Raw genomic sequence first — 18402 nt, forward strand, 5'->3', positions numbered from 1 at the left:
TTATGATATTTATTATGAGAAATAAGAGATATGTAATTAATATAAATTCTATAATTAATTCTTTTAATGTAAAATTGATTTTATTATTTATCAATACTTCATATTATAAACTTCTTCATCATAAAATAAGTTTCTTTATAATTAGAAAAAATAATAATTACAAGAATTAATTTAGAAGTATTTACTTATTATATATTTCAACTCAAAATTATTTATTATTAATATAAATAAAAATTATTTTATAAATGGAAATATAATACAAATCGTCTATGATAAATAATTTAATGTCTCCCTTCCGTTGCATTGTAAAATCTGCGGATCATTGATTGAAATATATTTTCAAATATTCTAAATTTAGATATAAATATATTTTCATAATATGGAAATAATGTTTATCTTATATTTAATATTAAATGAATCCTCAAATTTTATTCTATATTTATATGTATAAAATAATCTTTTTTTTCGAGATTAATAATAATAATGTATCAATCTTATCAATCTTGAATTAATATATTTGTAAACCAATTTTTTTCTTTACATTCAATATGTTGCGAAGAAATTCACTCACAATATTGAATATTCGTAAATAATAAAAATCAATTTGTTCGAAAGGATTTATGTTTATTCGATAATTTTTATTTCTCTTGGTGATTATTATAATCTTGGAATATTTTTTAAACTATTATATATTTAATTAAAAACCGTTATTCAACTATTGAAATATTGTATTAAATGGTTTGAAATATTTTATATTTTTAGATAGCAAAGGGATGACAGAAATAAACAGAACCAAAAAAAGGGTAATGAAAAGTATAGGGTAGTAATGAATTAATTGGCTTGTGGCGACGCGTGGCCGGATGCGCAGTAGATCGTTCTCGATTTCCGGTAGCGGTGATTCTTTCCCTTGGTGGTTCCGATCGAAAACCACAAGAATGCTCGAAAGAAGGACAAAACGTTATAGTTGCTCATTGTCCTGGAAAATATTTATTGTATCCGACGTATGGTATGAATGACTTGAAAGCTAGATTCCTTGAAATCCTTTTGCTTCCGTTGCCCCGCCCTGCTATAAATTCTTTACGATACCGATCTAATATTATTATTGATGCCACGTGCTGAAATTGCCATAAATGAAATCATTAGTACGAATCTCGTGATAACTAAGTTCACGAATGAATCCAAGACAATGAAACTTGTTAGCTACAAAAATAGAAAAGATAAATATTTATAAAAATCCGATCGATCTTGATGATTTTTTAATATGTTTTCAAGATTATCATATTGAATAATATTGTGAAAATTTTACTTAACTAATTGTTGCTTATATAAAAAATTAATCTGAATCAAATCAATATAATCAGAAATTAAATAAATTTTTGTTTGATATTAATTAATTTATATTATTTCTTAAATTTAAATTTATCTTAAATCAAAATTAAATACAAATTTATTTAATTATTAATTGATTTATAAAATAATTTGCATTAAGTTTAGATTAACTTTTTAATCTAGTAATAAATTTGATTAACTTAACTTAAACTGTTTCGAAGAAAAGTTTTTGTTAATAAGTTTTTAATGAATAACTGTAAAATAAAATCTTTATTATAACTATTCACTATAACTTTATTATACTACTAAGAATGATGATTTGGCAATGTATTAAAAAATTTATTTTTCATAAATAATTATTATAAAAAACTTTAAGAAAAATAAATGTTAAATAATTGATGAATGAAGAAATTTTATATTTTAAAAATATAAAACAATATTATAAAATTTGATGATCATCATCGATTATGCGCTACTTTATGTTTTTCAATCTGCAATACCGGAAGAAATAAAAAAAGAAAATAGATTTCCAAATAACAACTGTCATTTCCGTTGAACGACAATCCGGCCAATTCAGCGTAAAATTGTAGTGTGGCTGTATTATTTTCGTGTCCGGTAAATTTACTAAGCATAGTCTCGATCCGGTCTGGTTATCAACGGCGCGATCTCTTATCAGATGTACCAGTACGAGGGTGGCTCGGTGGCGAGAAAGGAGGAGACAAGAAACGAGGCACATTCGATGGGTGCCATATGGCCGAGAAGGGCAGCTGTTGATCGGATCGTAGGCTCATCATCGTTGCTGGCCTTAGCCAGCTCATGCTTGCCGTTTCTACTTGATTTGCAGATGGTATAATTTGTACATTCTCACGTGGGAGGATGACGTAACATTTCATGCTTCCTGATAGAAATTCCATCATAATGAATGAAGTATGTACGAATATATCTTTATATCAAATTACGTAAGAATATTTTTATATATACTCGCGTATGTTTGTTTTTAAGTTAAAGTTGTTTTTAAGTTTTTGTTATTAAGTTAAAATGTATGATTTATGCAGATGAGATGAAATTTCACTTCTCTTTCAATGTATATTGTAATATGCAAAAGCAGAATTATTATTAAAAAGTTTCTGAAAAAATTAATGAAAATAATTATTATTTTCATTAATTTATCATTAGCTTTCAGTTATCTTAAAAAATTTGTTCATTAAATTTAAATCTTAATAGTTATTATTATAAAAAATTGTTTTTATTTATTATTAATACTTTCTATACTAAGCCGATTTTTGATAATTTCAAGTTACATGGATCATGTATGTTTCATATTAATAAAATCATATAAATATAATTAATATTCTTTTTTTCTTTTAAAGTATGCTTCAAAATATTTAAAATATATAAAAAGAATCATAATTATTGAAAAAAAATAATATATTATTGAATAAAATATATATAAAATGTAAAAGAAGAAACAAAAATATATGATTTTATAATAAATTTTGTTAAAGATTGTCATATAATAGCGAAAATTTCAAATAGCTTGAATGAAAAATTTATGTATGTAACACTTAGCACAGATTATGTTATGAATAATAAACAAATTTTTATTTTTATTTCGTTCTAATATTAAACTCAATTCCATCATTAATAATTATTAACATTTGTTTCATTTACATATATCTATCTATATTCATCATATATATATCAAAATGGTAAGATAATTTCAGTTTAAATTGAAAATTCTTCGGTAGAAAAGAGAAACCGATAATAGGAACGAGTTTGCTCGTTCGATTTCTCATGGTTTTACGAAGTAAGATAAAAGCGTTTGAAAAGCATACGAAAATATTAACAGTTGCGCGAGTCGATAAAAGAGATAACGAACGATCGCGTGTATGAAAGGACAAGCATGATAAAATGTAACGGATGCCCTGTTTGCCCAGATAATCCTTTGATCCCTTTTATGTTAGCAAACAAATCCATTCTCAGTGCGGTAGCTGAGCTTCGCAAACAGGTGATTCGAAATTCATGCCCTTCTGGAGCCTCCATTCAATCACAATTGCGTTATGTTGCAAATTTATTCCCGGTTGGCTTCATTGACTGACCTTCTATTGACGAATTTTCAAATAATTAAATTGATATTCTTCAATAGACATCTCTGATATCTCTTTTGCGCGAAAACTGATAATTCTGATAATTTTTTAAGCGCTGATTGTGGTATGGTGTGATGATAGTAGATTTTATTGACTTACAGATTAATTCAAATCTTATGCAATTATGATTTAAGTACTTTAAAAAAATAAATGACGATAAAGTTTATTTATATAACATTTAGTTTTAACTTTGAATTTTATGTTATTTATTCAATTATTGGATATTTGGATCTTTGCACTTTTTCATTGCAATCAAATAAATGCTAAAATTCTTTTAGAAATTTTAAACAGATAATTTTAAAATTTCTTAGATGTTCTAAATATTATGAACTGATGATACTATATTAATTTTAATTTTTGTAAAAAGTTGAGATATTTTTAATAAATTAAATAAAATTATCTTTCACAAAATAAACTAATTATCTATTATTAAACTATCAATAAATTTTTATATTTATCAAAATAATTATATTACAAATAATTAATAAAAATAATCACGAGACAGATGAAAAAAAATTAACAATACAAATTAATATATTTTTTTCATCAAACAAATAGTTATCGGCGATATATTCTTATAAAAATATACAAATTATAAAATGTTATCATAAATATTATCTAATTACGGCGAACAATATGTTATCAAAAATGATAAACTAAAAAAACGAAATAATCTACGATCTATCTGATGGCACCGTGACTGCATGCGTGCTGTATAATTAAAAGAAAATCATCTTGAGTTGTGTATGTAAATGGACAATACCATCGATATGGATGAGCAAAGCCATGTAACGCGGAAAAGCATGCAACGATTATACAGAGTTGCGTGTTAGATGCTCGTCTATGTTCTATCCTGGCACACCTAACTATCCTGGCATCATTTAACCATTTGTTCAACCCCTCAGTCACCCCCGACCATGGTCAGTCAGTTAGTCAGTTAGTCAGATCCTTGCACGCGATGTACGCATTTGATTTTTCGTTCGAACGATCCGATCCGCCTATTTATTTATTCGTCTGTCTTCTTCTTTTTATTTTTTTTCTTTAAAAAATTTATTTTTTTATTAAATTATGCATTGTTCATGTATTTCACATATTGAATTTATACATATAATATATATTAATATTATAAATATTAATATAGATGTTATATAAAAGAAAATGTTTATTGAATTTTAGATTTAAAAAATTTTTTTTGTAATAAATCATACAGTAATATTACATTAAAATGCACTATGTTATGCTATTACAGAATTAATAATGTGTTTTAATATGTGTGTTTTTTTATATTCAGTTGAGATCAATAAATTAAGATCAATTATTTTTCGTTTGTTTAATTACGGTAATTAATAAATTGACATATTAATGTAATTCTAAATAAAAGCAAAAACTAGATTAATTGTCAATTAGTTAATACAATAAATAAATTATAAGTTATTGAAATGTTAATAATTTTATGTAAATTTTCTTAAATTATAGATAATAATGGATAATAATATATATTTTAGATTAATAATATATCAAAATAGATTTAATAAATACATATGTTAAATCGTTAATATCGTTATAATACTTAATTTCATAAGTCTATTAGAATTGATTGGAGTCGAAAGTAAAATTAAAAATAACTTAAAATTTTTTATATTTATATATTTTCAATTTTATTGAAAATTTTAGATACATATATAATAAAATTACAATTATAATATTCATATCTATATTCTAACCATACAGACAATGTTTATATATTTGTGTGATCATAAAGTATTGATTCTAAAAAAGTTTGCATTGGATAAAGTAAAACGGAGAAGTAGAATAACGGAGAGAAAGAGAGAGAGAGAATAATAAGAGAGAGAGAGAGAGAGAATAGTGATGGAAATAGAACGATTTATAGAAATATAATAATGAAAATTAGAAAAAGAAACTTAGTAGATTTTCAAAAAATTTGCTCAATCTCAATTTATCTTTTATTTTATTTATTTATTTTTTTTTTACTTTCTTTATTTTCAAATTAATTTATATCATCTTATTATCAAAATGAATAAATTTATATTAATCAATGATATAATTTTTTAAATCATGCAATTTTAAATCGAAACAATTTTTTAATTTACGAGATCGAACAAAGTTCTTCAAATATAAGATGCTAAAAACAAAATGAAAAAATAAGAGGAACAAATGTCAAGATTCTTTTAAGGTTTTTGTCTACGAGTGAAGATTGCGCCTCTGAGCGTGAAAGGGAAGCCAGTTTTACTGGTTCACTTTGCAGATGCGGCTGCAGATGCAGCTGGTAGGATGACTGCATCTATATAGATAAAGCAGTTATGTCTATATGTCGTGTTTCGAGACGCAGGACCGTGGCTTTCTCTATCCAGCCGACAAAAGGGCAGCCACGGATAAATATGTAACTATAAAAAAGGATAAATACTCACGGTCAAGAGTCAATATTGTGAAAGAGTCCCTGTCAGACATCGTTGTGTCTGAGGTGGATCCTGTATTTAGGAAGCATCGCGCGCATTTTTATCCGCTTTCTAGGAAAGTATTTTTTGACTTCGTCGTCAGTTTTCGAGAAAATCTTTTCTTTTTACTTATTTTTCTTTAAACAATAGCTTCATTTTTTTTCATTTCTAGATTTAATTCTAATTTTTATTAAAAAAACATTTCATCGAAATAATATGTAAAAATAAACTTCATTTATTATTATTATCATTATAATATTATTGTAACAAATGTAAAAACAATATGAGTTTCTTTTACAAAATATTATTTGAATATTATTTTTAACTATGAAAAGCTATTGTTATAAACAAAAATGAAATCAAAAGAAAATATTAATATTAAATTAATAAAATGTTAAGTAATAAATTAAATATACATATATATATATATATATTAAATAATTCAAAAAGTATTTCTGTTATAAATATTTAATAAATAATATAATATATTGTTATATAATATTATAATAAATAATAATTTAATAGAGATTTAAATTAGTTCAAATAGATATTGTATTTAGCTATATCAAGCAGTAAATTCAAATCATTTTTAATCTGATTGTTCTAATTCTTAAAAAATTCTTAAAAAATTTCAAAATATTAATTTTCTTAAAAAAACTTAAAAAAACTTAGAATTCTTGATTATCTAAGAAATATTCAAAGTTTTGATCGATTGAAAAATCTTAAGAGCTATTCTATCTTACTCATACTATCTACTAAATACTTACTGTCTTGCTTTTAAGCCAAAATCAGAGATAACATTGACTAATTCCTGGAAACAACCAAGAATGAGAAGTAGATAAAATACCAAATGCAAATAAGATAGAATAACTTTCCAAAGTTTCGAATCTAATAAGATTTTCAAAATTTTCAAGATTTTCAAAATGATCAAGATTTTCAAAACTTTTTAGGACTTTCAAGAATTTTGAACTTTCGAATCATGTTCGAAGTTTTTGTACCATTTTATATAGAAATTCGAAATAAGAAATTTTTAATTCTTCATTAGAAATTTAAAATTATTAAGTATTCTTATGCAGAGTATGCTTCTTTTTTCTAATTTTTAAATCAATCTTTCTAAATATAAATAAAAATAATAATGATTTTATGTATTTTATTGATGAATATTTATTGAAAAATATTGTTGAAGTGATAATAAGAATGAATAGAGATCGAAAAATAACGTAAAGAAAATATAACATAAAGAATATTATTGCCTTTTTTGCCTATTAATAAATACCAAATGAAAAATAAATACAATGCATATGAAAATAATATATTATGTTTATAAATATATATACGATATAATTTATATAAAAATCTTATAATTTTTAATTATTTTTAAATTATTTATAAATAACTATAATATTTATTTATATTTTTATTCTTTTTATAATTTAGTTTAATATTTTGTTTTTTTAGAAATTAAAATTGGTTCATGATTGAAAATATATGAATGGATATATTCTTTCCAGTTCCGAATTTTTATTAATAACTTTTTATTTTTTAATTGCTATATTATTATTAATTATTATTTCATATTAATTGTATTACTTATTATTTATTATTATTAATGTAAAATTAAATATAGTTTTGCTTTAACAATATCAGATAAATATATAAAATTTTCATATCTAATATTTATATATCTAATATTTTCTGAATTATCATATTCAATTCAAATCAAAATGTTAATTTAAATTTTCTATGTCCTATACGCATATTCTATACGCATGTCATACAACGAATATGTTCAAATGGTAGATCGGAAAACACACATAGTGATAAAATCTGTACAGCAAGCATAGCAAGGAGATAATGAAATAAGCTCAATCGACGCAAAAGTTTTCCGTTAAAAGCTTTCGAATCGCTGGTAAATTTGTCACTGACTGATCATGGTGGGCAAAGAGAGAAAGAGCGGTATAATCGTTGGTTCACATTAGGGATCCATTACGTGCGAGGTTACGCGCCCAAACACGTATTAACCCCCATGGAGTTTTACATCACGGAGAAAGCCCTTCTTTACATGCGCTAGATTAAGCTTGTCAACCCAGAAACCTGCTGTGCTTTGAGCTTCTCCCCCGCTTTCTCGATTCATTATTTGCGATATTAGATCCTTATTTAAAATTCGTTAGATGAATAAATCTCGTATCAAAAGTGAATAAGCATTATTTATAAATATATGTAAGTTAGATATTAATTAACATCAATAAAAATTATTATAGATATCCATAGGTATTAAAAAATATTAATATTTTTAGAGAAGATTATTAGAGAATATAATAATTTTAAATTGATGAAAAAATTTGAAATCTTTAGAAGTATTAGTACGTATATGTATATTTAGTTTTTTTTATTAAAATTATAATAAATAAAAAGAAAATTAAAGTAAGAACTATTGAAAAAAATCTTTACAAAATCTTTTAATGATAAAAATAAAAAATAAAAAAAACTCGAAATATTAATAATATTTTATTTTACATGACAATCACTTTGAAAATATATTGTAACGATATCTTTGATTATAATATTCCTGAAAAGATTAACTTTATTTATTTTTATAATAAAAAAGTAAATAAATTAAATATTACAAATAAATAATTAATTTTTATTTTTAAATGAACATAAATTATTTCTATAACTCGATTATTTTATATATAATAATTAATATTATAAAAAAAATGAAGATTTATAATTATTTTTTGATATTATACTTGCTATATAATTTAAGTTTAATTTTTTATCGTAATTGTTAACATAATGTGATCGTTAATAATTACCTTTGCAAGCTTTTTGGTCATTAAAAGATACATTATCTTTTTTAATGTGTAACTTTTTATATAGAATGATTTAATTTAATCCTTTACTTCGAATTTTATGCTGGTAATTTAATTTTTTATCTTGTTGAGAATATTACATTTCCTTCTATATTATTACGATATATATATGAATTTATCTCATTAATTAATCACTTTCTTACAACACTTCTTAATTACAATGTTTCAATATGAATGCGTCAAATACATTAATTTTTGAACTGAAATAAAAATCAATAAGAATGAAATCTTGCCTTTTGCTGAGATTAAAATTACTCTTAAATTATATTTGATTATTTTATTAATTGTTAAATAATTTTTTTACTTGTCAAGATTTACGATCTGTATCTTTAAAAAATTATAAGTATTTTATTATTAATTATTCATGTTGAAAGATTTATCAGTTTTAATTAGATAATAATTATTTTAAAATAATTGATTCGTTAGTCATAGTGACTGATGAATAATTTTACTGAATTTAATGGTTTTTTATCACAATATGGAATAAATGAAAAATTATTAGTCTCACAGATATCTATCACGTATCTAGGAAAAGTCAGAAACGTATTACTAATTCTTTTTTAAATTGTAAAACAACATTCGGCTAATAGAATAAATCTATATCTCATTGCTTTGAAATATGAATGTTTAAAACTTTATCTTTGCAAATTATAAAATTGTATTCTTATATTTCAAAATGAAATCTTTTATAATTCTTATTATCGATTTATTATCGACTTTAATATTTCAACTTTATTTTATTATTCTCACAATGACATCAAGATTTTGATCTTTGTAGACAAATTTAAGAGGTGTGATCTCGCACACAATTGAAAATAAAAATATCAGTTAGATTCATAGAACGATCTATAGGGCATTCGAGTATAATTTCCGCAGAATGCAGGTGTTGCCTTCAGTAGACAGGAGGTCCTCGAGTAGAGTGGCATCCTACCCTAGATCAAAGATTTGAGCCGCTGTTCTATTCATCTGCCTAGCTAACAACCTCGACGAGTATGCTGTTATAGTATACCGAGTGACATTCTACACCTTCTGCACCTCACTTATCATTATAACTTCTGTTCACTCATTACTATTTCGAATTCATGTTTAAAAAAAGAATGTATTTTGATATTATAATATAAAAAATTATTTTTTAAAATTAAAAAGAAAAAAAATTTTTTTTCTTATATTACTATTACTATTTATCTAATTGTATTATTTATATTTTTCAATTAAACATTTAATTAATTTGTTATTATATATAAATTTGTTATTATAAATATTACAGATATTATATTATAGATAGATATTATTATTAAAACATTGATAGCATATTTTTTTCTTTTAGAAACAATTGAATTAAAAAAAATGACTTAAAGAAGATATTTATTTTCTTTATATATTCTTATTAAGTGAAATGACGAAAAATGATACCTTTGCACGAAGTATTACTTTTACTGCTCTTTATTTGGATTATTTTCAGTAATACTTTTTGAAATATTGATAAAATTTTTCGATTTTTCTCTTTTATATATATATTTCATTTTTTGATGAAAGAAGTTAGTTTTGCATTTTATAAATATCTACGCAATGTGGAATTATGTATCGCATTTTTATATCTATAAATAATATATAATTCTTTACAACTAGAAATTTTTTGTTTTTAAATTTAAATTTATACAAATTAATTTTACAAGACTAAAAATAGAAGACTATTTTAATTATTCGTGATAATGAAATTTTTATTGGTATCTATTCTATTGGTAGATTTTAATAATATCGTTATATTTTTTATTAATATCTAATATTTATTTATTATTAAAATTATATTCTTTAGTATAATAATTAACAATAAAATAATAAAATTCATGTATATTTTCTATTATAAATAAAATTTATAACAGACAATAATGTTTCAAATTTAAAAAGAAAAAATTTTTTATTGTAATTATCTAAAACTTATTTAAAATTTTTAGTGATATCCAAGTTCTTTTTTGGCTTCTCATTTTTTATTAATATATAATATAATATATAAGCTTTAATATAATTTAGAAATTAATATTATTATTAATATTACTACATATTAATACTACTTACAAATTAACAAAGATATGAAGAAAAATTTATATATATATATATATATATATATATCTATCATATATATATATAATATAGATATATATATATATATATATATATATATATATCTACTTAATATATATATATAATATAGATATATATATATATATATATATATCTACTTAAAGAATACAATTTATTTATTAATATTTCTTCTATATATTTAGGATTAAATTTTTTTTAAAAATCTTATTGATATAATTGTTAAAAAATACATGAAAATTTGAATTGAAAGTTCACTTTAAATTTTAAAATGTTTTAAAATTTTAACTGATGTAAATGTAATTTTGTTATAATAAAGCTAACAATAACTGGAATGTAAATTATTACGAATATAAATTTCGATTGAAATTTCGTTGTTAATTTCAAATACGTTCTTAAATTATTTTGCGATGAAGTTTATTAGTTTTAAAAAATAATGAAATTTTTAAATTTTACGATGAAACGATATGAATATATTATCACACATAAAAGGATTAGGTATGTATTTTTTTTACGATTTCAACGAATTATTCAATTTATTGTAATAACCAAAAAGAAAAAAAGATAATAAAAAATATCAATTTTATTCCGAATTATGTTTTAGATGCAATATTATTAAAAATAAATAAATTTGAAATTTTATTATAGATGGAATAACATTTTTTTTGTTTTAATAATTTTGTATTTTTAGTACATATACATGTACATATAAATACAGATAAGATAAGATATTTTACTTATAATTAATAGTTTTTAATTTATAATTATGTTTTTAATATCCTATCTAATAATTGAAGTATAAAAAAATAGTACAAAAATATATAAAGATTATATTATTACACATATATAATTATTAAAAGTGAAAATATATCTACTTATTATTTTAATAAAATTTCAAAATTAATTACTTTTAAAATTAAAGAATAATATTGTTTCTTTTTGAAATTATATTTTCATTTTTCTAAAAAATACAAAATTACAAATATGTAAAGTATTCATATTTAATCTTAAAATATTTATAAAAAATTATAGTCTGAAAATTATTAAAAAAAATTAAAAGCCTTTTATTATTTAAATAATATCTGATAACAAATATTCATAACTTATAAATTTTTCTTTCAATTTTTCAATTTTTCAATCTTTCTTAAAATAAATATCATTCTCGTAAAAATTACTCTTAATATTAAATTCACTGCATTAAAACCAAATTTGCATTTTTATTATATCAATCATGATATAAAAAAGCCAATGTAAAAATCAGCAGTAGTAGAACAATGTACACGGTGGTCATAGGATGATGGAGTTGCAGAATCATAACGCTTTCATCGGAATTCTCTTTCTGCGATCGCCATTTGAGCCATGAATTTATTATTCTCGGGCATGAGTCGCAGGTTTAAGCGGCCCTGGAAACGACCGATCGATAAACTCCGTCCGCGCAAGTCTGTCGCTTTTACGGTAAATACCAATCCACCTCCGCGTAGAATTTCGAAGTACGCACGCGTGTACACGCGTATACCTCGATACACACCTGCGGCATTTTCGGTGACTTCGGGGGAGGCCCATCCCCTGTGGCCACAGGATTCGATCCGACCAAAGTCCTTCGACTGATCATCTTTCCCTACGACCGCCTTCTTCTGTCAATCCTTCATTTTACACGCGTATCAAAAGGGAGAAAGTTCTATTTTCAATCACAACATATGGTTCGAAATAATGTGAATTACTTAGAAACTGAATTTTTGAAACAATGTCGTGATAATAAATATTATGATTGAAAGAACTTTAATGAACAACAAAGTTATATGTATTACATGCATAAATAGATAGAATAGGACAATAGTTATTTATGAATCGTTTTGAATTTTAAATAATGAAAAGACTTGGAATAATATTTTCAGGATGTCATAATTTCTATTGTTAAATTCTGAAAATTCAAATTTTTCCTTTAGTATTAAAAAATATCTGCGAAAATACAATATCATGGCAATTGTTAAACACTCTGTTTTTTGCTAAATATTTGCTTAATTATTTTTTAATGAAAAAGAGAAAAATGAAAGGAATTTTGTTTCAATTTCAGATTTAATCTTTTAACGTTATTTTAGTTTCTTCATGATTTCAATTAGACTGTAATGATGTCATAGTATCTATATGTTTAACAATTTTCAATTTTTAACGATGTATAAATATAATGTAAAACATACAAACAAGCAAATAATTTTGAAAATATGAAATCGTCAACTCGCATATTGTAATTGCAATCGAAGATCATTTATTCGCATCGGGCGAAAGAAACACGAGCTGAAGTATGGAAAAGGAATCGATCGGGAAGAAGCAGCGAATAGGTGAGGCTAGTGGAAGAATTTATACAAGATATTAATATATCTATTCGTGGATAATCTTTAGAGTATCGATTCTAAAGACCAAAACAAATATAAACGTTCAATTATTAAAAAATGTTATTAAGTTATAGGCAATTTAAATTTACATTATACGAAGCGAGGCAAAATCGACACAAAATAATCGTCTTATTCTATTTTGTTTCTTTAAACAATCTCAGATTGTCTATAATTTAAATAACTATAACTTTAATCGATATTATTGTACACCAACTTTTGTGTCCGTTTTGTCATCTTGAATCGAATCTCCGAAGGTGTTCCACGAATATATTAACACCCTGTATAAAATGGCGGGAGACATGGGTATAACAAGATGTTAAGTAGTCGGTCGTAGCGTTTTTAGGAGGTTCGTCGGCGGGCGGGCTGTAAAAAAATTGGGACACGCGGTCGTCGTCGACGAGAAGACGAAAGAAGAGGAAGGTGGGCGCGGGTCCGTAGGAAGGGAGCCAGGAGGCACGGACCAGTTGATGGGGAGAAGCTTTTAGCCCGGCTAGATGGTGCCGAGATAACGGCACGGCGAAGTGCAGAGTGCGCCGTTGCTCCGCCACTCCCTCGACACTTGTGTGTGTACCACGCTAAAATCGGTGTGCCTCTCCACGTGCACATACACACACGCACACATCAACTATATTGCTCCACTTTGAGCATGGTTCGGCATCGCGTCTGTTATAATTTTGACAATAACGCGCGCCAGCGAGATCTCGGCTGCGCTGAGCTTCGAATGTGACCGATCTTCGCAGTTAAATCGGCCCTTAAACGATTCGTGACGCTCGATCAGGTTGATTGGAAGGTTGTATTGGTTGTAAGGTGTTCGGTTTAATCATTGACTGTTCATCGAATGATGCTGATAAAATTCCAATGAATTATAATTCGATATTTTAAGATGAGGGATAATTGAAAACAGTTTTTAACATGTTAAAACAATAGATGTGCTTATTTTGATCGATTTTTTTTCTCTTTTATTATTTTATTATATATATATAATTTCTCAATTTTTACAATAAATACAATTACAAATAATTTAAGTATTCTGAAAACAATAGAAACAATTCGAGAAACGTAAGAAATGCAATTATTGACAAATCATATATAAGTTTTTTTATTATTCAAATATCGAATACTGATAGATCAGAAATGAACGTTATTTTATTATTATCGAAAGATTTTAAAATAAATTAATAGGAAATTTAATATCAGATTCGCTATATTTAGATGAGATATTCGCCATTACTCGATTTTGATTATAATGGTTTATTATTATTATAGTTTATATTATCGATCGTTAATATTAGATAATACTTACTTATATGTCGATAACACCTATAAATTTTATAAAATAATAGAAACATTTCAAGAGAAGAAAATACATTTCAATAATTATAAAATATATAATAATATATATGCATAAAAATATAATTAAAATATGTAAATATGTAAAAAATAAAATTTAATTTTATAAAAAAGATATCTTGTAACTTTATTAAAGAATTAAAAATGTTAAAGGAAATATATTTTAATATTTTTTAATTTTATAATATATTTTAATATTTTAATTTTTTTTTTTAAATTAATTTTTTCCTATTTTTAAGATAATTTTTTTTATTATACATCTATTCGAATGAATTTTTAATTTGTAAATATATATTATACATAGATCATAGATATGTACTGAAGAATGCAATTAATATAATACATAAAATTTATACATAAAAACTGAAATATCATTACGATAATTTACCAATCTATTTAAGCTTTTACTATTAAGTAATAAGCTTTAAGCACTTTCTATTTTAATCCATTCATTCGTAATTGTTCTACTTTAATTATCTACGTTCTTGAAATAGATAGGAAACTAGATAGGAAAAGAGATATAATATTGAATTTACAAATAATATGATCTATTATTTACTGTATTGATGAAATGTAATGATGAAAATTTTTTAAAAAATTGCAATTCATGAATTCTAATAAAATTTTTATTGATTTATTATATATATATGAATTTTTCATATGAATATATTTTAATTATTATATAAAAACATTTATATTTTTATTACTATCATTATATTATTGTAAAAATATCGCATCTAAAAATATCTAAAAATATATATCTAAAAATATTAATCAAGAAAAGTTCAGTAATTTTTTATTAAATTTCTATTTTAAAAAAAATTAAATTGTTATTTTAAACACCAAATTTTACAAAAGTTATATTTAACATTAAATTCCTAGTTTTATGCAATCTTTCTCTAATTGTTAAAATTTAATTGTGATTTTATCTAAAATTGCACTTAACTATTGCATTAAGGAACTATTAAGTGTTTCGAAAACTAAATCGAAGACTAAATTCGATTAAATATAATAAATATCATTTAAATGAATAAAAATAGCACAAAAATAATTTAATTTATCATAATTATTTAAATTTGTTTAATACATTTATTCTAATTATGTATTACCATTTTTATTTACTGTTCATATTTATATATAAAATATTTAAATAAGATTTTCATTAATAAATAAATTGAATTGTATCAAGTTGCTATTATTTTATTCAATCAACTTTGGTGAATAATCAAAAAATAAAACGAAATTTCTATTATAAAATTAACTTCATTAAAATAATATCTTTTTTTTCTATGTAAATTCTTACAACAAAAATTTTTCTTAATTCTTCTCATTAAATTATATTGTACATTATTTTAGCCAATTATCCAAAGAATGTCAATATTCTCCAATGATTTCCTTCGTGATAAGAGAATCTTTGTTATATTTGCAGACTGTCAGAATCCTGAAACCCTACCTAATTAGCCGCATTTTACGACAGGCAACGGAATATTTTCAGATTTACAACAAGATCGTCCCAAACAATCCTAGAAAAATTGTCCGATTGACTGTAAGTCTTCTTTGTCTGTGTCTCTGATGGCAATTGCCCAAGCAATGAAAATTGCGACAGGTCGGAATAAGCCCAGGGCAATAAGTATTGATGCCTGCTACTATGGGTAAACGTTTAAGTGCGCGTCATTGCGTCTGGCGCCACGCTTTATGACGCGTATCCTGTTCTCATGTTCGAGGTTCAGGTAGTCACCGATTTTTCCGACACTGCACCCACGGGAAGGACGTTAAACTATACCGAATGTCAATCGTAAATAAGATCACAAATCCTCTTGGCTATGTCGCTTTTTGCCGTGATCACGTGGAAAGTGACCGAAGGAAAGCTTCTTTCGGAGTGATAATAGTTCCAAAGGCAGCTCTTCTTTACCGAGAACAATAACCGATAGGCATAATTTTTAGGATTAAAAATTTTTATGAAAATACTTAAAACATTTAAGTTTTAGTTATTAAATTTATATAAAGATAATATAAAAAAATATTAGAGAAAATAAATACAGGAAATAAATAATAATAATTTTTAAATTTAATTTTTTAATGATGATAATCTTTAATTTTTAAATAAATCATTATCTTGCATTTTTTTAAATAAATAAAATTTTAAATAAAATAATATTTTTTTTTCCTGTAATTGTTAAACATATCTATTAATTTATTGCATGAAAAATAACATAAAATTGAAATCTTTATTTAAGAATTTTAATAATCACATTTAATATTTTATGAAATATTTATGAAATATTTATGAAATATTAAATAAAAAGAAACTTATTATTTTCAATATGCCATTATTTATATAATTAAAATAATAATATTTTAAAATTGTTTATAACAATAAAGATATATTATTTCTTTCCTAAATTGAAACTTTTTAATTAATAAAAATAAATAAATAAATAAGAATAATTATGACATTAATCATTAAAATCTTAAGAATTTAACAAATAGATTTTAATAGATATATTTTTTAAAAATCTATAATTAGTTTTTCAATATTAATAAATAAATTTAAGAAATAATAATGTCATAAAATTTTTAAGTTTTTAATATCTTAAGTTTTTAAGAATTTTAGATAAAAGTGCTAGATAAATTAAAATAAAATATTAAAAAATTTTTATTTAAAAACTAACATCTATTAAAATCATCTTAAAATAGTATTAATATTTGCGAATATTTCGATATTATAAACAAATATTTGCAATTCTCCCTTATGGAAGGAGCCTTAAATGATCAAATGAATGATTAAATAACCCAAATGAGCACCGATAGCTGTGAATATAGAGAAAATACTACATTTCGATAATTATTAAATTTACCCAACGATTAATATTATTTGTCGCGACATTATTAACACCACAAATCTCGATGTTTGAACGAAATATCGAAAAGCCATCATTCAACGTTCGCAATCACAATGCTGTTCTTCCTGTGACGAAGATTCATGCAATAATTACTCAAGCACGATACATTTCAAGATCAAAATATTGAGGATACACTTCAGGCTATTTTGAAATTTACAGCATTACCTGACCTTCTAGCTCTTCTACGGTTACCCTCATTAGTACGGATTTATCGATAATTTTTTCACGGCACAGACCTCTTTCATTCTTTCTTTCTTCGTGTGCGCCTAATCCTCGAGGATTGAGATCGTTTCCGGCACCCAAGAATCCGGAAGTTACTGTACCTTTCACTTGAAATTGCATAAAAATATTACTCAATTTTTTCAAGATATATTATTTTTTTCAATGATATATTATAATATATATAATATCGTAAATAAATATTAAATTTATACTTTCTCTCTCTCTCTCTTTCTCTATTAATTAAAAAATAAATAGCTTTATATATTATCTATCTATTATTATTAAAATATTGAGATCATATTATTTGATAAGAAGAAATATTTTTTTAATTTCAGATTTTTTAATGGTTATATATAATTCTTAATTTATAATAATATATATAATTTATAATTAATATTAATATTTGATCATTGATTAATAATTGATAGTATGAGAAATGTATATAATATAATATGAAAATAATTTTTTCATAAATAATGAGTCATAATAATTAAATAATAGTAATTAAATTATTATACTTATATTAAATTATAATTTAAATTATTCTAATAATTGTTATTAATTAATAATAGTAGTTACATTATTTTTTTTAATATGAACTAATTCTTTTTTAATTTGAAATTCTATTC

This window comes from Apis cerana, linkage group LG7, assembly GCF_029169275.1.
Source record: "Apis cerana isolate GH-2021 linkage group LG7, AcerK_1.0, whole genome shotgun sequence".
Lineage (NCBI taxonomy): Eukaryota > Metazoa > Arthropoda > Insecta > Hymenoptera > Apidae > Apis > Apis cerana.